At 48.0% G+C, this 22,311-nt stretch overlaps 1 pseudogene across 1 annotated transcript in view; it reads left to right on the top strand.

Annotated features, from left to right (window-relative positions):
- LOC147123904 (uncharacterized) overlaps positions 1-22,311 on the top strand; it is a 156,938-nt pseudogene that overhangs the window by 103,637 nt on the left and 30,990 nt on the right. The window contains exons 3-4 of the transcript XR_015073188.1: positions 4,074-4,237; positions 11,205-11,312. The product of XR_015073188.1 is annotated as an uncharacterized LOC147123904 (transcript). The remainder of the gene's footprint in view (positions 1-4,073; positions 4,238-11,204; positions 11,313-22,311) is intronic.

The raw sequence follows: 22,311 nt of genomic DNA, 5'->3' as shown, positions 1-22,311 counted from the left end.
TCCCCAGTGAGAGTCAGTGTCTGTGGAACCGTACACCAGTTAGAGTCAGTGTCTGTGGAACCCGTATCCCAGTGAGAGTCAGCGTCTGTGGAACTGTACCCCAGTGAGAGTCAGGTTCTATGGAACTGTACCCCAGTGAGAGTCAGTGTCTGTGGAACTGAACCACAGTGAGAGTCACTGCCTGTGGAACTGTGCCCCAGTGAGAGTCAGTGTCTGTGGAACTGTACCCCAGTGAGAGTCAGTGCCTGTGGAACTGTACCCCAGTGAGAGTCAGTGTCTATGGAACTGTACCCCAGCGAGAATCAGTGCCTGTGGAACTGTACCCCAGTGAGAGTCAGTGTCTGTGGAACTGTACCCAGTGAGAGTCAGTGTCTGTGGAACTGTCCCCAGTGAGAGTCAGTGCCTGTGGAACTGTACCCCAGTGAGTGTCAGTGCCTGTGGAACTGTACCCAGTGAGAGTCAGTGTCTGTGGAACTGTACCCCAGTGAGAGTCAGTGTCTGTGGAACTGTACCCAGTGAGAGTCAGTGCCTGTGGAACTGTACCCCAGTGAGAGTCAGTGTCTGTGGAACTGTACCCCAGTGAGAGTCAGTGCCTGTGGAACTGTACCCAGTGAGAGTCAGTGCCTGTGGAACTGTACCCCAGTGAGAGTCAGTGCCTATGGAACTGTACCCCAGTGAGAGTCAGTGTCTGTGGAACTGTACCCCAGTGAGAGTCAGTGCCTGTGGAACTGTACCCCAGTGAGAGTCAGTGCCTGTTGAACTATACCCCAGTGAGAGTCAGTGCCTGTGCAACTGTACCCCAGTGAGAGTCAGTGCCTGTGGAACTGTACCCAGTGAGACTCAGTGCCTGTGGAACTGTACCCCAGTGAGAGTCAGTGCCTGTGGAACTGTACCCCAGTGAGAGTCAGTGTCTGTGGAACTGTACCCCAGTGAGAGTCAGTGCCTGTGGAACTGTACCCCAGTGAGAGTCAGTGTCTGTGGAACTGTACACCAGTGAGAGTCAGTGTCTGTGGAACTGTACCCCAGTGAGAGTCAGTGTCTATGGATCTGTACCCCAGTGAGAGTCAGTGCCTGTGGAACTGTACCCCAGTGAGAGTCAGTGCCTGTGGAACTATACCCCAGTGAGAGTCAGTGCCTGTGGAACTGTACCCCAGTGAGAGTCAGTGCCTGTGGAACTGTACCCAGTGAGAGTCAGTGCCTGTGGAACTGTACCCCAGTGAGAGTCAGTGCCTGTGGAACTGTACCCCAGTGAGAGTCAGTGCCTGTGGAACTGCACCCCAGTGAGAGTCAGTGCCTGTGGAACTGTACACCAGTGAGAGTCAGTGCCTGTGGAACTGTACCCCAGTGAGAGTCAGTGTCTGTGGAACTGTACCCCAGTGAGAGTCAGTGCCTGTGGAACTGTACCCAGTGAGAGTCAGTGTCTGTGGAACTGTACCCCAGTGAGAGTCAGTGTCTGTGGAACTGTACCCCAGTGAGAGTCAGTGCCTGTGGAACTGTACCCCAGTGAGAGTCAGTGTCTGTGGAACTGTACCCCAGTGAGAGTCAGTGTCTGTGGAAATGTACCCCAGTGAGAGTCAGTGTCTGTGGAACTGTACCCCAGTGAGAGTCAGTGTCTGTGGAACTGTACCCCAGTGAGAGTCAGTGTCTGTGGAACTGTACCCCAGTGAGAGTCAGTGTCTGTGGGACTGTACCCCAGTGAGAGTCAGTGTCTGTGGGACTGTACCTCAGTGAGAGTCAGCTTCTGTGGAACTGTATCCCAGTGAGAGTCAGTGCCCGTGGAACTGTGCCCCAGTGAGAGTCAGGTTCTATGGAACTGTACCCCAGTGAGAGTCAGTGTCTGTGGAACTGAACCACAGTGAGAGTCACTGCCTGTGGAACTGTGCCCCAGTGAGAGTCAGTGTCTGTGGAATTGTACCTCAGTGAGCGTCAGTGCCTGTGGAACTGTACCCCAGTGAGAGTCGGTGTCTATGGAACTGTACCCCAGCGAGAGTCAGTGCCTGTGGGACCCGTACCCAGTAAGAGTCAGTGCCTGTGGAACCCATACCCCAGTGAGAGTCAGTGTCTGTGGAACCGTACCCAAGTGAGAGTCAGTGTGGTGGAGCTGTACCCCAGTGAGAGTCAGTGTCTGTGGAACTGTACCCCAGTGAGAGTTACTGCCTGTGGAACTGTACCCCAGTGAGAGTCAGTGTCTATGGAACTGTACCCCAGTGAGAATCAGTGTCTGTGGAACCCATATCCCAGTGAGAGTCAGTGTCTGTGGAACCGTACCCAAGTGAGAGTCAATGTCTGTGGAACTGTACCCCAGTGAGAGTCAGGTTCTATGGAACTGTACCCCAGTGAGAGTCAGTGTCTGTGGAACTGAACCACAGTGAGAGTCACTGCCTGTGGAACTGTGCCCCAGTGAGAGTCAGTGTCTGTGGAACTGTACCTCAGTGAGAGTCAGTGCCTGTGGAACTGTACCCCAGTGAGAGTCAGTGTCTATGGAACTGTACCCCAGCGAGAGTCAGTGCCTGTGGGACCCGTACCCAGTAAGAGTCAGTGTCTGTGGAACCCATACCCCAGTGAGAGTCAGTGTCTGTGGAACCGTACCCAAGTGAGAGTCAGTGTGGTGGAGCTGTACCCCAGTGAGAGTCAGTGTCTGTGGAACTGTACCCCAGTGAGAGTTACTGCCTGTGGAACTGTACCCCAGTGAGAGTCAGTGTCTATGGAACTGTACCCCAGTGAGAGTCAGTGCCTGTCGGACCCGTACCCAGTAAGTGTCAGTGTCTCTGGAACCCGCTCCCCAGTGAGAGTTAGTGTCTGTGGAACCGTACCCAAGTGAGAGTCAGTGTCTGTGGAACTGTACCCCAGTGAGAGTCAGTGTCTGTGGAACTGTACCCCAGTGAGAGTCAGTGTCTGTGGAACCCATATACCAGTGAGAGTCAGTGTCTGTGGAACTGTACCCCAGTGAGAGTCATGGTCTGTGGAACTGTACCCCAGTGAGAGTCAGTGTCTGTGGAACTGTACCCCAGTGAGAGTCAGTGTCTGTGGAACTGTACCCCAGTGAGAGTCAGCGTCTGTGGAACTGTACCCCAGTGAGAGTCAGTGTCTGTGGAACTGTCCCCCAGTGAGAGTCAGTGTCTGTGGAACTGTACCCCAGTGAGAGTCATGGTCTGTGGAACTGTACCCCAGTGAGAGTCAGTGTCTGTGGAACTGTACCCCAGTGAGAGTCATGGTCTGTGGAACTGTACCCCACTGAGAGTCAGTGTCTGTGGAACTGTACCCCAGTGAGAGTCAGTGTCTGTGGAACTGTACCCCAGTGAGAGTCAGTGTCTGTTGAACTGTACCCCAGTGAGAGTCAGTGTCTGTGGAACTGAACCCCAGTGAGAGTCAGTGTCTGTGGAACTGTACCCCAGTGAGAGTCAGTGTCTGTGGAACTGTACCCCAGTGAGAGTCAGTGCCTGTGGAACTGTACCCCAGTGAGAGTCAGTGTCTGTGGAAGTGTCCCCCAGTGAGAGTCAGTGTCTGTGGAAGTGTACCCCAGTGAGAGTCAGTGTCTGTGGAACTGTACCCCAGTGAGAGTCAGTGTCTGTGGAACTGTACCCCAGTGAGAGTCAGTGTCTGTGGAACTGTACCCCAGTGACAGTCAGTGTCTGTGGAACTGTACCCCAGTGAGTGTCAGTGTCTGTGGAACTGTACCCCAGTGAGAGTCAGTGTCTGTGGAACTGTACCCCAGTGAGAGTCAGTGTCTGTGGAACTGTACCCCAGTGAGAGTCAGTGTCTGTGGAACTGTACCCCAGTGAGAGTCACTGCCTGTGGAACTGTACCCCAGTGAGTGTCAGTGTCTGTGGAACTGTACCCCAGTGAGAGTCAGTGTCTGTGGAACTGTACCCCAGTGAGAATCAGTGTCTGTGGAACTGTACCCCAATGAGAGTTGGTGCACACTCCATAAATCCCTCCACCTTATGCTTAATTCAAACCTCGAATTCTGATGTGAATAGGCAGTGTGCCGACTACTGCATTGCCCAATCTCGCAGACTAAATTAAAAGCACAGAACGCAGAAGAGAACTGAAGCACATTTTTATTCTCGCAGGTCCTGTGTGTTACTTTAACAACACTTTCCTGGTGCCCGGCCAGATGATCCAGCAGCAGATTGACAGAGTCTGTACCACATTCACTTGCACCAATGAGGTCCAAAGCACCGGATTCTTGACACTGAACACATCTACACAGACCTGTGCGACAACTTGTGAACAGGTAGTATACTGTGATTCTTAGACAGTGCTGACATCAGCTGTCCCGCCAAAGTAGCAAAACTGCGAGACTCATTCAGAACATGCATTGTTAAATCATGGTCCCTATTCCTAGAATCTTGAAACAATAGGCCACAAATTTTGACTGGGGAGTAAGTGGGTTTGATCTCCAGTCAGAGGCCCGAAAATAGGTGGAAGTGGTTCAGCTGGCACTCTGCCCTATCTGTGCCTTTAGAGAGATTCCAGTGAGGGGTGGGTGTCAGGGGCCTCATTGGATGGAACTCACCAGCTGTGAGCTAGCGTGAGCACCCGTTTGAAGAAGCCCCAAACTCTGAGCAAGACAGGATCAAAGATAGTGGCGCCTTGGATCAATGACCTTGACCAGAGGTGTCACAGGCTCCATTTCAATGGAATCGTTGGGCTTTTCCCAGGTCTTTTTTCACCTTTGGAGTGTCATGGCACCACTCTGAGTTTCAGGTCTCGAAGGAGCATGCACCCCTTGAAGGCTCCCGCAGCTTGCCCTGAGTATGCAGATGATCATCCCTGGAATTTGAGATGGGGTTTGCCTCGTAGTGTCGGAGAGGTCCACTCCACTACACAGTCTCCGATGGTTGGGAGCGGGACTGTCGCACAGAGGAGACCCCCCCACCCTGTTGTGCATTCTGAAAATGAGGTTGATGGGATATGGGAGATTGACAGAGTCTGTACCACATTCACTTGCACCAATGAGGTCCAAAGCACCGGATTCTTGACACTGAACACATCTACACAGACCTGTGCGACAACTTGTGAACAGGTAGTATACTGTGATTTGGGCTCTTTGCTCGCATGGAGGGTAAACACTACCATGGACTGGTTGGGCCAAATGACCTATTTCTGTGTTATAACCTCTGTGTATTTCTATGATGTTCAGCTGATTGGTGCATATTCACCAAGTTTCTCCCTTTCTCCCTCCTTGAACAGCGGTCTTTCATTTCCAACCTTTCAAGCCACTGGTACAACATGCATATCAAGGATGTTTGTAAGGTTGTGGTCAGAGTTTCTGCTATTCCTTCTTTGGTCTCCCTCAGCATTTTCACATGCAGGCCGCCAGTGCCAGCTTTCACGGAAAGTTCCGCCCACTCCCACCTCCTGATACACCCAATTGGATCCCAGAAGGGATCTACAAGGCACAAGTAAGGAGTGTGATGGAATACCCTCCACTTGCCTGGATGAGTGCAGCTCCAACAACACTCAAGAAGCTCGACACCATTCAGGACAAAGCAGCCCGCTTGATTGGCACCCAATCCACCACCATTAAGTGTCAGCTGTGGCTCAGTGGGTTCGCCTCTGAGTCAGAAGGTCGTGGGTTCAATTCCCACTCCAGGGACTTGTGCACATAAATCCAGGCTGACACTCCCAGTGCAGTACTGAGGGAGCGCTGCACTGTCGGAGGTGCCGTCTTTTGGACGAAGACTCTGCCACTTCAGCCCCATCCTGTCTCATTGCTCCACCTACTTCTCCAGCCGCTTTCATTCCCACTATCAACTTTTAAAATAATTACCCTGTACTTTTTGAATATTGTAATTGATTTAGCATAAATTAACATTTGGCAGAGTATTTCACATTCCAATAAAAATGCATGAAAACATTTAGAATCAAATAGAATCATAGAATGGTTACAACACAGAAGGAGGCCATTCGGCCCGTCGAGCCCGTGCCGGCTCTCTGCAAGAGCACTTCAGCCAGTCCCACTCCCCCGCCCTTCCCCCGTAGCCCTGCAAATTTTTTTCCTTCAGGTGCTTATCCAATTCCCTTTTGAAAGCCGTGATTGAATCTGCCTCCACCTCCCTCTCAGGCAGTGCATTCCAGATCACAACCACTCGCTGCGTAAAACAGTTTTCCCTCATGTCGCCTTTGGTTCTTCTGCCAATCACCTTAAATCTGTGTCCTCTGGTTCTCGACCCTTCCGCCAATGTGAACAGTTTCTCTCTATATACTCTGTCCAGACCCCTCATGATTTTGAACCTCAAATCTCGCAACCTTCTCTGCTCCAAGGAGAACAATCCCAGCTTCTCCAGTCTATCCATGTAACTGAAGTCCCTCATCCCTGGAACCATTCTTGTAAATCTTTTCTGCACCTTCTCTAAGGCCTTGACATCCTTCCTAAAGTGCGGTGCCCAGAATTGGACACAGTACTCCAGTTGAGGCCGAACCAGTGTTTTATAAAGGTTCATCATAACTTCCTTGCTTTAGTACTCTCTGCCTCTATTTATGAAGCCCAGGATCCCGTATGCTTTTTTAACCACTTTCTCAACCTGCCCTGCCACCTTCAACGATTTGTGCACATATACCCCCAGGTCTCTCTGTTCATGCACCCCTTTAGGATTGTACCCTTTAGTTTATATTGCCTCTCGTTCTTCCTACCAAAATGTATCACTTCGTACTTTTCTGCATTAAATTTCACCAGCCTGTCTATGTCTTCCTGAAGTCTGTCACTATCCTCCTCACTGTTCACTACACTTCCAAGTTTTGTGTCATCTGCAAATTTTGAAATTGTGCCCTGTACTCCCAATTCCAAGTCATTAATATATATCAAGAAAAGCAATGGTCCTAGTACCGAGCCCTGGGGAACACCACTGTACACCTTCCTCCAGTCCGATAAACAACCGTTCACCACCACTCTCTGTTTCCTGTCACTTAGCCAATTCCGTATCCATGCTGCCACTGTCCCTTTCATTCCATGGGCTTCAACTTTGCTGGCAAGCCTATTATGTGGCACTTTATCAAAAGCCTTTTGAAACTCCATGTACACCACATCAACCGCATTACCCTCATCAACCCTCTCTGTTACCTCATCAAAAACTTGATCAAGTTAATTAAACACGATTTGCCTTTAACAAATCTGTGCTGGCTTTCCTTAATTAATCCACACTTGTCCAAGTGACTCTTAACTTTGTCCCTGATTATCATTTCCAAAAGCTTCCCCACTACCAAGGTTAAACTGATATTGGGGAAGCTTTTGGCCTGTAGATGCTGGGTTTATATCTTTACACCCTTTTTTGAACAAGGGTGTATCATTTGCAGTTCTCCAGACCTCTGGCACCACCCCTGTATCTAAGGAGGATTGGAAGATTATGGTCAGTACCTCTGCGATTTCCACCTTTACTTCCCTCAGCATCCTAGGATGCATCCCATCCACTCCTGGTGACTTATCAACTTTAAGTACAACCAGCCTTTCTAGTACCTCTTTATCAATTCTTATCTCATCCAGTATCTCCGCTACCTCCTCTTTCACTATGTCTATGGCAGCATCCTATTCCTTGGTAAAGACAGATACAAAGTGCTCATTTAGTACCTCAGAGATACCCTCTGCCTCCATGCATAGGTCTCTTTTTTGGTCCCTAATTGGCCCCACCCGTTTACTATTTATATGCCTATAGAAGACTTTTGAATTCCCTTTTATGTTAGCTGCCAATCTATTCTCATACCCTCTCTTTGCCCCACTTATTTCCTTTTTCACTTCCCCTCTGAACTTTCTATATTCAGCCTGGTTCTCACATGTATTCTCAATCTGACATCTGCCATACGCGCTCCTTTTCTGCTTCATCTTACTCTCTATCTCTTTCGTCATCCAGGGAGCTCTGGCTTTAGTTGCCCTACCTTTCCCCCTCGTGGGATGTACCTCGGCTGTACCCGAACCATCTCCTCTTTAAAGGCAGCCCATTGTTCGATTACAGTTTTGCCTGTCAATCTTTGATTCCAGTTTACCCGGGCCAGATCCATTCTCAACCCACTGAAATTTGCCTTCCTCCAATTAAGTATTTTTACTCTAGATTGCTCCTCTCCTTTTCCATAGCTAATCCAAACCTTATGATACTGTGATCACTGTTCGCTAAATGTTCCCCTACTGACACTTGCTCCACTTGACCCACCTCATTCTCCAGAACCAGATCCAGCAATGCCTCCTGTCTCGTTGGGCCGGAAACGTACTGATCAAGAAAGTTCTCCTGAACACACTTCAGAAATTTTTCTCCCTCTCTGCCCTTTACACTATTACTATCCCAGTCTATTTTAGGATAGTTGAAGTCCCCCATTATCACTACTCATTAGTTCTTGCACCTCTCTGTAATTTCCCTGCAAATTTGCTCCTCCATATCTTTCCCATTAGTTGGTGGTCTATAGAATACACCTCGTAGTGTAATGGCACCTCTATTGTTTCTCAACTCTAACCAAATCGATTCTGTCCTTGACCCCTCCAGGACATCCTTTCTGTCCAGCACTGTAATATTCTCCTTAACCAATACTGCCACTCCACCTCCTTTCTTTCCTTCCCTATCTTTCCTGAACACCTTATATCCAGGAATATTTAGTACCCAATCCTGCCCTTTTTTGAGCCAGGTCTCCGTTATCGCCACAACATCATATTCCCATGTGTCTATTTACACCTGCAGCTCACCAACCTTGTTTACCACACTTCGTGCGTTCACACACATGCACTGTAAACCTATCTTAGACCTTCTTGTATTCTGTTTTAGTCTGACCCCACCTAATAACTTACTATTTCTTACTCTACTGCTATCTGTCTCTCCCAATCCTTCGTGCACTTTGTTTCTCCTTTCTAACGCTACATCCTGGTGCCTATCCCCCTGCCAAATTAGTTTAAACCCTCCCCAACAGCACTAGCAACACCCCCACCTCCCGCGAGGATATTGGTCCCGGCCCTGTTGAAGTGCAACCCATCCGGCCTGTACAGGTCGCACCTCCCCCAGAATCGGTCCCAATGTCCCAGGAATCTAAAGCCTTCCCTCCTGCACCATCTCTCCAGCCACGCATTCACCTGCTCTATCCTCCTATTTCTATACTCACTAGTACGTGGAACTGGGAGTAATCCAGAGATTACTACCTTTGAGGTCCTGCTTTTTAATCTCTTTCATAGCTCCCTAAAATCTGCCTACAGAACCTCATCCCTCTTTCTACCTATGTCGTTGATACCAATATGGACCACGACCTCTGGCTGTTTACCCTTCCCCCTCAGAATGTCTTACAGCCGCTCGGTGACATCCTTGACCCTGGCACCATGGAGACAACATACCATCCTGGAATCACATCTGCAGCCGCAGAAACGCCTATCTGCTCCCTAACTTTCGAATCCCCTAGCACTTTTGCCTTCCCGATCTTCTTCCTCCCACCCCGTACAGCTGAGCCACCCGTGGTGCCGCAGACTTGGCTCCGGCTGTACTCCCCAGTGGAACCATCGTCCTCACCAGTGTTCAGTACTGAATAATGGTTAGAGAGCAAGAAGCACTCAGGGGACTCCTGCACTACCTGCCTGGTCCTGCTTGTCTGTCTGGTGGTCCCCCATTCCCTCTCTACCTGCACACCATTTATCTGTGGGGTGACCACCTCCTGAAACATGCTTATCCATGAAGCTCTCAGTCATGCGGATGTACCTCAGTAACACCAGCTGCTGCTCAAGCTCCGAAACCCAGAGCTCGAGCTCCTCCAGCTGACGACACTTCCCGCACACGTGGTTGTCCAGGACACGGGAAGTGTCCTACATTTCTCACATGGCACAGGATGTGCATTCTACGGGAGTGAGCTGCCCTGCCATGCCTCAATTAATAGGCTACTAACCAAATTTCCTTTAGTCTCCCTCTTATTTACTTTGTCTATTCATTTTAATGGCCTAGAAATTCGGGTCTCCACGGGTGAGTCCGCACGGGGTACTCACCTGTAGGCCCAATGGAAGTGCCGGTTTCCTGCATGCACTGCGCATGCGCGGGAAACCGGCACTTCCGTTCCCCTGAATGAAGGGGTTCAGAGTTCGAACGCGTGCGCAGGAGAGGCTGCACGTGTGCATCGAACTTCGTTTTTTTTTACATGTTTTCCTGGGAAGGTAAGTCTCCAGAAGTTAGACATATAAAAAGCAGGTGTAAGGCCTGCTTTTTACAAGGTAAGTGGTGAATTAATTAAAATTAAAACATTTTTTCCACAGGTTTATTATTTTTAAACACTTTAAAGCAAGGTAAGTTTATTTTTAGCCCCGTTAGAAAATAAAAAAATAAAAATTTTTAATTTAAATTATTGTTTAAAATAGTTATTTCATGTAATTTATAGTTTATTTTAAAAATGTGATAATTTAAAAAATTTATTTGAAGATTTAGTGATGTTTTGGGGCCGTAGTATTTATAAGTCTTGACAGCACTTCCTGTCAAACTTATGAATGGACATTCCCTGCTCCGATTGGCTCCCCATGGCCCACGTGATCCCAGGGGACACATCGAACTAACTGTGCCCCGGGATACACAAGCACTGCGCGTCGGCAGCTGGAGCAGGCCCAGGATCGGAATCCCACGGGAGCCCACAGCTCAACGGCTGGCGCACTAGGTGAGTGCAGGTCGGGGGCTTGCACCCGCGGGAAGCCTCCGACCTGAATTTCTGGGCCATGCGGTACAGTAGCACAGTGGTTCTGTTACTGGACTCGTAAATCAGTAGGCCTGGACTAATGATCTAAAGACGTGAGTTCTAATCCCACCAGGACAGCTGGGGAATTTAATTCAGTTAATTAAATAAATCTGGAATAAAAAGCTAGTATCAGTAATGGGACCATGAAACTACCGGATTGTTGTTAAAAAAAACCCCAGCTGGTTCACTGATTCTTAACTGCCCTCTAAAGTGGCAGCTCATCACTACCACCCAGGGCAATTAGGAATGGGCAATAAATGTCAGCCTTGCCAGTGACACCCACATCTCAGGAACAAATAAAAAAATGATCAAACCCCCCTTCAATCATTTCAGCTTGAGAGAATGCAGCCCAAACTGCTCTAGAATTTCCTCATAACTCACTCCTGGTAAATCCATGGTAGACCCGTCAACTTTCTTGCAGTGAATGCTCAGTTAAAAATATATATATATATTGTGCACTAGATGAAAAAATAATTATATATGAATTCAAAGTGTTTCATCCAGCCTTCTGTATTCTTTCCTAGGGTTTTGAGTTAAGGAAGTCTCAGGACCGAAATGTATGTTGCCCGGAATGTGTTGAAGTAAAATGTATTTACAGCTCTCCAGCTACTGCTGAACCCATCCAGATCAAGGTATGGATCCACACTGAGGCTCTGAAATGACAACCACTGCTGAAAGATCAGCAGCTCACATACTGGGTTATCAGTGTGAGAGGGGCCGGAACCGTAGAACGACTTTTAGGGGAACCAAATAGCGAACTCTCAGTTTAGAACATAAGAACATAAGAAATAGGAGCAGGTGTCGGCCATTCGGCCCCTCGAGCCTGCTCCGCCATTCGGCCCCTCGAGCCTGCTCCGCCATTCAATAAGATCATGGCTGATCTGATCTTGGCCTCAACCCCACTTTCCCGCCCACTCCCCATAACCCTCGACTCCCCTGTAGCTCAAATATCTGTCTATCTCCGCCTTGAATATATTCACTGACTCCGCCTCCACAGCTCTCTGGGGAAGAGAATTCCACAGATTCACGACCCTCTGAGAGAAGAAATTCCTTCTCATCCCCTTATTCTGAAACTATGCCCCCTAGTTCTAGATTCCCCCACGAGGGGAAACATCCTCTCTGCATCTACCCTGTCGAGCCCCCTCAGAATCTTATATGTTTCAATAAGATCACCTCTCATTCTTCTAAACTCCAATGAGTATAGGCCCAACCTGCTCAACCTTTCTTCATAAGACAACCCCTTCATCTCCGGAATCAACCTCGTGAACCTTCTCTGAACTGCCTCCAATGCAAGTATATCCTTCCTTAAATAAGGAGACCAAAACTGTACGCTGTACTCCAGGTGTGGTCTCACCAACGCCCTGTACAGCTGTAACAGGACTTCCCTACTTTTATACTCCATTCCCTTTGCAATAAAGGTCAACATTCCATTTGCCTTCCTAATTACTTGCTGTACCTGCATGCTAACTTTTTGTGTTTCATGTACGAGGACACCCAGATCCTTCTGTACAGCAGCATTCTGTAGTCTCTCTCCATTTAAATAATAATTTGCATTTCTATTCTTCCTACCAAAGTGGATATCCTCACATTTTCCCACATTATCCCACATTATTCTCCATCTGCCAGATTTTTGCCCACTCACTTAGTCTATCTATATCCCTTTGGAGATTCTTTGCATCCTCCACACAATTTGCTTTCCCACCTATCTTTGTATCATCAGCAAATTTGGCTACATTACATTCGGTCCCTTCATCCAAGTCATTAATGTAGATTGTAAAAAGTTGAGACCCCAGCACTGATCCCTGTGGTACCCCACTTGTTACAGTTTGCCAACCGGAAAATGACCCATTTATCACGACTCTCTGTTTTCTGTTAGTTAGCCAATCCTCTATCCATGCTAATATATTACCCTCAACCCCGTGAACTCTTATCTTGTGCAGTAACCTTTTATGTGGCACCTTATCGAATGCCTTCTGGAAATCCAAATACACCGCATCTACTGGTTCCCCTTGATCCACCCTAAGAACATAAGAAATAGGAGCAGGAATCGGCCATACGGCCTCTCGAGCCTGCTCCGCCATTCAATAAGATCATGGCCGATCATCGACCTCAACTCCACTTTCCCATCCGATCTTCATATCCCTTGATTCCCCTAGAGTCCAAAAATCTATCTATCTCAGCCGTAAATATACTCAAAGACTCAGCATCCACAGCCCTCTGGGATAGAGAATTCCAAAGATTCACAACCCTCTGAGCGAAGAAATTCCTCCTCATCTCTGTCTTAAATGGCCGACCCCTTATCCTGAGACTATGCCCCCTAAGGATGGTATCAAATTGAAAACAAAGGCATACAATGTTGTCAAGATTAGTGGGAGACCAGAGGATTGGGAACATTTTAAAAACCAGCAAAGGACAACTAAAAAAATAATAAAGAGAGAAGATGGATTATGGGAGTAAACTAGCAAGAAATATAAAAACAGATAGTAAGAGCTTCTACAGGTATATAAAAAGGAAGAGAGTAGCTAAAGTAAACATTGGTCCCTTAGAGGATGAGACTGGGGAATTAATAATGGAGAACAGGGAAATGGCAGAGACTCTGAACACATATTTTGTATCTGTCTTCACGGTAGAAGCCACTAACAACATCCCAATAATGGATAATTAAGGGGCTATAGGGAGGGGGGAACTTAAAACAATCACTATCACTAAAGAAAAAGCACTCGATAAAATAATGAGACTAAAGATGTCAAGTCCCCTGGACCCGATGGCCTGCATCCTAGGGTCTAAAAAGAAGTGGCTGCAGAGATAGTGGATGCATTGGTTGCAATCTACCAAAATTCCTTGGACTCTGGAGAGGTCCCAGCAGATTGGAAAGCCGCAAATGTAACGCTCCTATTTAAGAAGGGAGAGAGACAGAAAGCAGGAAACTATAGACCAGTTAGCCTAACATCTGTCATTGGGAAAATGCTGGAGTCATAGAAAGTTACAGCATGGAAGGAGGCCATTTCAGCCCATCGTGTCTGCGCCGGCCAACAAAGAGCTATCCAGCCTAATCCCACTTCCCAGCTCTTGGTCCGTAGCCCTGCAGTCCATTATTAAGGAAGCAGTAGCGGGACATTTAGAAAATCAAAATACAGTCAAGGAGAGTCAGTATGGTTTTATGAAAGGGAAATCATGTTTGACAAATTTGCTGGAGTTCTTTGAGGCTGTAATGAGCAGGGTGGATAAAGGGGAACCAGTAGATGTAGTGTATTTGGATTTCCAGAAGGCATTTGATAAGGTGCCACATAAAAGGTTACTGCAAATGGTATGTTGGCCTTCGTAGCAAGAAGCTTTGAGTACAGGAACAATGATGCCTTGCTGCAGTTGTACAGGGCCTTGGTGAGACCACATCTTGAGTATTGTGTGCAGTTTTGGTCGCCTTATCTGAGGAAGGATGTTCTTGCCATGGAAGGAGTTCAGTGAAGATTCACTAGGCTGATAACTGAGATGGCAGGAATGACGTATGAGGAGAGATTGGGTTGATTGGGCTTGTACTCGCTGGAGTTTATAAGAATGAGAGGGGATCTCATTTAAACGTATAAAGTTCTGACAGGACTGGACAGACTAGATGCAGGAAGGATGTTCCCGATGGTCGGGGAGTCCAGAACCAGGGGTCACAGTCTAAGGATAAGGGGTAGGCCTTTTAGGACAGAAATGAGGAGGAATTTCTTCACCCAGAGTGGTGAACCTGTGGAATTCTCTACCACACAAGGCAGTAGAGGCCAATTCATTAAATATATTCAAGAAGGAGTTGGATATATTTCTTAAGGCTAAAGGGATCGAGGGATATGGGGAGAAAGCAGGGACAGGGTACTGAATTTGGATGATCAGCCATGATCACATTGAATGGCGGAGCAGGCTCGAGGGGCTGAATGGCCGACTCCTGCTCCTATCTTCTATGTTTCGGTGTATGCACAAGATAAGAGCTCACGGGGTTGTGGGTAATATATTAGCATGGAGAGAGGATTGGCTAACTCACAGAAAACAGACAGTCGGGATAAATGGGTCATTTTCTGGTGGGCAAATGGTAATTAGTAGGGTGCCACAGGGATCAGTGCTGGGGCCTCAACTATTTACAATCTACATTAATGACTTGGGTGAAGGGACCGAGTGTACTGTAGCCAAATTTGCTGATGATACAAAGATAGGTGGGAAAGCAAGTTGTGAAGAGGACACAGAATCTGCAAAGGGATATAGATAGGCTGAGTGAGTGGGCAAACATTGGGCAGATGGAGTTTAATGTGGGAAAGTGAGAGGTTACCCACTTTGGTAGGAAAAATAAAACAGCAAATTATTATTTAAATGGAGAGAGATTACAAAATGCTGCAGTACAGAGGGACCTGGGGGTCCTTGTGCATGAAACACAAAAAGTCAGCATGCAGGTACAGCAAGTTATCAGGAAGGCAAATTGAATGCTGGCCTTTATTTCAAGGGGGTTGGAGTATAAAAGCAGGGAAGTCCTGCTACAACTGTACAGGGTATTGGTGAGTCCACACCTGGAGTACTGCGTACAGTTTTGGTCTCCTTATTTAAGGAGGGATATATTTGCATTGGAGGCAGTTCAGAGAAGGTTCACGAGGTTGATTCCTGAGATGAAGGGGTTGTCTTATGAAGAAAGGTTGAGCAGGTTGGGCCTATACTCATTGGAGTTTAGAAGAATGAGAGGGGATCTTATTGAAACATATAAAATACTGAGGGGGCTCGACAGGGTAGATGCAGAGAGGATGCTTCCCCTCGTGGGGGAATCTAGAACTAGGGGGCATAGTTTCAGAATAAGGGGTCGGCCATTTAAAACTGAGATGAGGAGGAATTTCTTCTCAGAGGGTCGTAAATCTGTGGAATTCTCTTCCCCAGAGAGCTGTGGAGGTGGGTCATTGAATATATTTAAGGCGGAGATAGACAGATTTTTGAATGATAAGGGAGTCGAGGGTTATGGGGAACGGGCAGGAAAGCGGAGTTGAGGCCAAGATCAGATCAGCCATGATCTCATTAAATGGCGGAGCAGGCTCGAGGGGCCGAATGGCCGACTCCTGCTCCTATTTCTTATGTTCTTAGGTTAATTCTAGACACTCCAGCCAGGGGGAAACAACCTCTCAGCATCGACCCTGTCAATCCCCTTCAGAATCTTGTATGTTTCAATGAGATCACCTCTCATTCTTCTAAACTCCAGGGATTATAGGCCCATTCCACACAATCTCTCATCATAGGACAGCCCTCTCATCGCAGAAATCAATCTAGTGAACCTTCGTTGCACCACATCCAAGGCAAGTATATCCTTCCTCAGATAAGGAGACTGAAACTGTGCCCAGTACTCCAGCTGTGGTCATGCTGCTCGTTAAATCCTCAAAGAACTGTAGTAAATTCGTCAAACATAATTTCCCTTTCATACAACCATGTTGACTCTGCTTGGGTGAAATGGTGCTAGCGAAGGCTCAGTGTGGGATATGGTGTCGGTGAATGCTCAGTGTGTGATATGGTGTCAGTGAATGCTCAGTGTGTGATATGGTGCTAGCGAAGGCTCAGTGTGTGATATGGTGTCAGTGAATGCTCAGTGTGGGATATGGTGTCAGTGAATGCTCAGTGTGTGGGATATGGTGTCAGTGAATGCTCAGTGTGTGATATGGTGCTAGCGAAGGCTCAGTGTGGGATATGGTGTCAGTGAATGCTCAGTGTGGGATATGGTTTCAGTGAATGCTCAGTGTGGGATATGGTGTCAGTGAATGCTCAGTGGGTGATATGGTGCTAGCGAAGGCTCAGTGTGTGATAGGGTGTCAGTGAATGCTCAGTGTGGGATATGGTGTCAGTGAATGCTCAGTGTGGGATATGATGTCAGTGAATGCTCAGTGTGTGATATGGTGCTAGCGAAGGCTCAGTGTGTGATATGGTGTCAGTGAATGCTCAGTGTGGGATATGGTGTCAGTGAATGCTCAGTGTGGGATATGGTTTCAGTGAATGCTCAGTGTGTGATATGGTGTCAGTGAATGCTCAGTGTGGGATATGGTGTCAGTGAATGCTCAGTGTGGGATATGGTGTCAGTGAATGCTCAGTGTGTGATATGGTGCTAGCGAAGGCTCAGTGTGTGATATGGTGTCAGTGAATGCTCAGTGTGGGATATGGTTTCAGTGAATGCTCAGTGTGGGATATGGTGTCAGTGAATGCTCAGTGGGTGATATGGTGCTAGCGAAGGCTCAGTGTGTGATATGGTGTCAGTGAATGCTCAGTGTGGGATATGGTTTCAGTGAATGCTCAGTGTGTGATATGGTGTCAGTGAATGCTCAGTGTGGGATATGGTGTCAGTGAATGCTCAGTGTGGGATATGGTGTCAGTGAATGCTCAGTGGGTGATATGGTGCTAGCGAAGGCTCAGTGTGGGATATGGTGTCAGTGAATGCTTAGTGTGGGATATGGTGTCAGTGAATGCTCAGTGTGTGATATGGTGTCAGTGAATGCTCAGTGTGTGATATGGTGTCAGTGAATGCTCAGTGTGTGATATGGTGTCAGTGAATGCTCAGTGTGTGATATGGTGTCAGTGAATGCTCAGTGTGTGATATGTTGTGAGTGAATGCTCAGTGTGTGATATGGTGTCAGTGAATGCTCAGTGTGTGATATGGTGTCAGTGAATGCTCAGTGTGTGATATGGTGTCAGTGAATGCTCAGTGTGTAATATGGTGTCAGTGAATGCTCAGTGTGTGATATGTTGTGAGTGAATGCTCAGTGTGTGATATGGTGTCAGTGAATGCTCAGTGTGTGTGATATGGTGTCAGTGAATGCTCAGCGTGTGATATGGTGTCAGTGAATGCTCAGCGTGTGATATGGTGTCAATGAATGCTCAGCATGTGATATGGTCTCAGTGAATGCTCAGTGTGTGAAATGGTGTCAGTGAATGCTCAGTGTGTGATATGGTGTCAGTGAATGCTCAGCGTGTGATATGGTGTCAGTGAATGCTCAGTGTGTGAAATGGTGTCAGTGAATGCTCAGTGTGTGATATGGTGTCAGTGAATGCTCAGTGTGGGATATGGTGTCAGTGAATGCTCAGCGTGTGATATGGTGTCAGTGAATGCTCAGTGTGGGATATGGTGTCAGTGAAGGCTCAGCGTGTGATATGGTGTCAGTGAATGCTCAGTGTGTGATACGGAGTCAGTGAATGCTCAGTGTGGGATATGGTGTCAGTGAATGCTCAGTGTGTGGGATATGGTGTCAGTGAATGCTCAGCGTGTGATATGGTGTCAGTGAATGCTCAGTGAGTGATATGGTGTCAGTGAATGCTCAGTGTGTGATATGGTGTCAGTGAATGCTCAGTGTGTGATATGGTGTCAGTGAATGCTCAGCGTGTGATATGGTGTCAGTGAATGCTCAGTGTGGGATATGGTTTCAGTGAATGCTCAGTGTGGGATATGGTGTCAGTGAGTGCTCAGTGTGGGATATGGTGTCAGTGAATGCTCAGTGGGTGATATGGTGCTAGCGAAGGCTCAGTGTGGGATATGGTGTCAGTGAATGCTCAGTGTGTGATATGGTGTCAGTGAATGCTCAGCGTGTGATATGGTGTCAGTGAATGCTCAGTGTGGGATATGGTGTCAGTGAATGCTCAGTGTGGGATGTGTTGTGAGTGAATGCTCAGTGTGGGATATGGTGTCAGTGAATGCTCAGTGTGTGATATGGTGTCAGTGAATGCTCAGTGTGGGGGATATGGTGTCAGTGAATGCTCAGCGTGTGATGTGTCAGTGAATGCTCAGCGTGTGATATGGTGTCAGTGAATGCTCAGTGTGTGGGATATGTTGTGAGTGAATGCTCAGTGTGGGATATGGTGTCAGTGAATGCTCAGTGTGTGATATGGTGTCAGTGAATGCTCAGTGTGGGATATGGTGTCAGTGAATGCTCAGTGTGTGATATGGTGTCAGTGAATGCTCAGTGTGGGATATGGTGTCAGTGAATGCTCAGTGTGGGATATGGTGTCAGTGAATGCTCAGTGGGTGATATGGTGCTAGCGAAGGCTCAGTGTGGGATATGGTGTCAGTGAATGCTTAGTGTGGGATATGGTGTCAGTGAATGCTCAGTGTGTGATATGGTGTCAGTGAATGCTCAGTGTGTGATATGGTGTCAGTGAATGCTCAGTGTGTGATATGGTGTCAGTGAATGCTCAGTGTGTGATATGGTGTCAGTGAATGCTCAGTGTGTGATATGTTGTGAGTGAATGCTCAGTGTGTGATATGGTGTCAGTGAATGCTCAGTGTGTGATATGGTGTCAGTGAATGCTCAGTGTGTGATATGGTGTCAGTGAATGCTCAGTGTGTAATATGGTGTCAGTGAATGCTCAGTGTGTGATATGTTGTGAGTGAATGCTCAGTGTGTGATATGGTGTCAGTGAATGCTCAGTGTGTGTGATATGGTGTCAGTGAATGCTCAGCGTGTGATATGGTGTCAGTGAATGCTCAGCGTGTGATATGGTGTCAATGAATGCTCAGCATGTGATATGGTCTCAGTGAATGCTCAGTGTGTGAAATGGTGTCAGTGAATGCTCAGTGTGTGATATGGTGTCAGTGAATGCTCAGCGTGTGATATGGTGTCAGTGAATGCTCAGTGTGTGAAATGGTGTCAGTGAATGCTCAGTGTGTGATATGGTGTCAGTGAATGCTCAGTGTGGGATATGGTGTCAGTGAATGCTCAGCGTGTGATATGGTGTCAGTGAATGCTCAGTGTGGGATATGGTGTCAGTGAATGCTCAGCGTGTGATATGGTGTCAGTGAATGCTCAGTGTGTGATACGGAGTCAGTGAATGCTCAGTGTGGGATATGGTGTCAGTGAATGCTCAGTGTGTGGGATATGGTGTCAGTGAATGCTCAGCGTGTGATATGGTGTCAGTGAATGCTCAGTGAGTGATATGGTGTCAGTGAATGCTCAGTGTGTGATATGGTGTCAGTGAATGCTCAGTGTGTGATATGGTGTCAGTGAATGCTCAGCGTGTGATATGGTGTCAGTGAATGCTCAGTGTGGGATATGGTTTCAGTGAATGCTCAGTGTGGGATATGGTGTCAGTGAGTGCTCAGTGTGGGATATGGTGTCAGTGAATGCTCAGTGGGTGATATGGTGCTCGCGAAGGCTCAGTGTGGGATATGGTGTCAGTGAATGCTCAGTGTGTGATATGGTGTCAGTGAATGCTCAGCGTGTGATATGGTGTCAGTGAATGCTCAGTGTGGGATATGGTGTCAGTGAATGCTCAGTGAGGGATGTGTTGTGAGTGAATGCTCAGTGTGGGATATGGTGTCAGTGAATGCTCAGTGTGTGATATGGTGTCAGTGAATGCTCAGTGTGGGGGATATGGTGTCAGTGAATGCTCAGCGTGTGATGTGTCAGTGAATGCTCAGCGTGTGATATGGTGTCAGTGAATGCTCAGTGTGTGGGATATGTTGTGAGTGAATGCTCAGTGTGGGATATGGTGTCAGTGAATGCTCAGTGTGTGATATGGTGTCAGTGAATGCTCAGTGTGGGATATGGTGTCAGTGAATGCTCAGTGTGTGATATGGTGTCAGTGAATGCTCAGTGTGTGATATGGTGTCAGTGAATGCTCAGTGTGGGATATGGTGTCAGTGAATGCTCAGTGTGGGATATGTTGTGAGTGAATGCTCAGTGTGGGATATGGTGTCAGTGAATGCTCAGTGTGTGATATGGTGTCAGTGAATGCTCAGTGTGGGATATGGTGTCAGTGAATGCTCAGTGTGTGATATGGTGTCAGTGAATGCTCAGTGTGTGATATGGTGTCAGTGAATGCTCAGTGTGGGATATGGTGTCAGTGAATGCTCAGTGTGGGATATGTTGTGAGTGAATGCTCAGTGTGGGATATGGTGTCAGTGAATGCTCAATGTGTGATATGGTGTCAGTGAATGCTCAGTGTGTGATATGGTGTCAGTGAATGCTCAGTGTGTGATATGGTGTCAGTGAATGCTCAGTGTGTGTTATGGTGTCAGTGAATGCTCAGTGTGGGATATGGTGTCAGTGAATGCTCAGTGTGTGATATGGTGTCAATGAATGCTCAGTGTGTGATATGGTGTCAGTGAATGCTCAGTGTGGGATATGGTGTCAGTGAATGCTCAGTGTGTGGGATATGGTGCCAGTGAATGCTCAGTGTGGGATATGGGCCTAGAAATTAGGTATAGCCCCGCCAGGTGTTTAGCGCCCGAAATTTAGCGCTCGGCCGGATTCCCGTAGCGCCCGCCTGAAATTCAGTTGCGCCGCCCCAAGACGGAGGCGGGCGCTATTGCAGGGTTTGGCCGCCTCGCTTGGGGCGATGAATGTCAGTTTCAGGCGTCCAGCTGCCGCTGCGGCACCCGATGCGGTGCGGCAGGCTGGGGTACTGCAGGCCTCCTCCTTCTCTTGAGGAGCTGCCTGCAGCCGTGAGATCGCCGCTGGATTCCCCCGGCAAATGAGCCCGGCACCACGGAGAGGTGCCGGGTTCGCGGGAGTCAGACATCAATGCCGCGGGGGGGTGGTGCAGGAGTCCGGGGAGGGAGGTGCGGCCAGGCGGCTGCCGGGAAAGCGGCCGGCCGCCCCTCCACCTTTATGCGCCGGCCTCTCGGAGCTGCAAGGCCACGGGCGAGGCGGCCGCAACTGAATTTGGCGGTCGCCACGGAATCGCATTGGAACCGGGGCGCTGCGCACACCGATGACGTCATCGGTGCCGGCGCAGCGCCACCGGCTAACGCCGATGTTAGGGACCAACTGAATTTCGGGCGCTAAAAAACTTCCGGCGCAAACCACTCTATAGCCCATAAGTGGGCGCAAACGCGACTGAATTTCTAGGCCATGGTGTCAGTGAATGCTCAGTGTGTGATATGGTGTCAGTGAATGCTCAGTGTGTGACATGTTGTCAGTGAATGCTCAGTGTGTGATATGGGGTCAGTGAATGCTCAGTGTGTGATATGGTGTCAGTGAATGCTCGGCGTGTGATATGGTGTCAGTGAATGCTCAGTGTGTGATGTGGTGTCAGTGAATGCTCAGTGTGGGATATGGTGTCAGTGAATGCTCAGTGTGTGATATGGTGTCAATGAATGCTCTGTGTGTGATATGGTGTCAGTGAATGCTCAGTGTGTGATATGGTGTCAGTGAATGCTCAGTGTGTGATATGGTGTCAGTGAATGCTCAGTGTGTGATATGGTGTCAGTGAATGCTCAGTGTGTGATATGGTGTCAGTGAATGCTCAGTGTGTGATATGTTGTGAGTGAATGCTCAGTGTGTGATATGGTGTCAGTGAATGCTCAGTGTGTGATATGGTGTCAGTGAATGCTCAGTGTGTGATATGGTGTCAGTGAATGCTCAGTGTGTGATATGGTGTCAGTGAATGCTCAGTGTGTGATATGTTGTGAGTGAATGCTCAGTGTGTGATATGGTGTCAGTGAATGCTCAGTGTGTGTGATATGGTGTCAGTGAATGCTCAGCGTGTGATATGGTGTCAGTGAATGCTCAGCGTGTGATATGGTGTCAATGAATGCTCAGCATGTGAAATGGTGTCAGTGAATGCTCAGTGTGTGAAATGGTGTCAGTGAATGCTCAGTGTGTGATATGGTGTCAGTGAATGCTCAGTGTGTGAAATGGTGTC

Source organism: Somniosus microcephalus, chromosome 1 (genome assembly GCF_052327205.1).
Source record: "Somniosus microcephalus isolate GS21.2 chromosome 1, FLI_Smic_1.0, whole genome shotgun sequence".
Taxonomy (NCBI): domain Eukaryota; kingdom Metazoa; phylum Chordata; class Chondrichthyes; order Squaliformes; family Somniosidae; genus Somniosus; species Somniosus microcephalus.
Note: the sequence above shows the minus strand (reverse complement) of the source record. Positions and strands in the feature narration are given on the sequence as shown.